Source organism: Petromyzon marinus, chromosome 39 (genome assembly GCF_048934315.1).
Source record: "Petromyzon marinus isolate PM22_M1 ecotype Great Lakes invasive population chromosome 39, UKy_Petmar_22M1.pri1.0, whole genome shotgun sequence".
In the NCBI taxonomy this organism is placed as follows: domain Eukaryota; kingdom Metazoa; phylum Chordata; class Hyperoartia; order Petromyzontiformes; family Petromyzontidae; genus Petromyzon; species Petromyzon marinus.
Genome location: NC_133705.1, coordinates 7,575,795 through 7,576,066, shown reverse-complemented (window position 1 = coordinate 7,576,066; position 272 = coordinate 7,575,795).

The following is a 272-nucleotide window of genomic DNA, read 5'->3' as shown; positions in this document are numbered from 1 at the left end:
CCTTTCTCACCACGCCCCTTTCTCACCAATCCTCCTACCACGCCCCCTCCTCCTCTCAACCCCGCCCCACCTCCCTTGCTCACCACCCCCCTCCTCCCACCACGCCCCCTCTTCTTCCTCCCACCCCCTTCCTCCTCCCACCCCCCTCCTCCTCCCACCTCCATCCTCCTCCCACCACCTCCTCCTCCCACCATCCCCTCCTCCTCCCACCCCTACAAATAAACGAACGAAGATGTCATTCTTTCATTCCTCCCCCCGTGCGCGGACAGAGG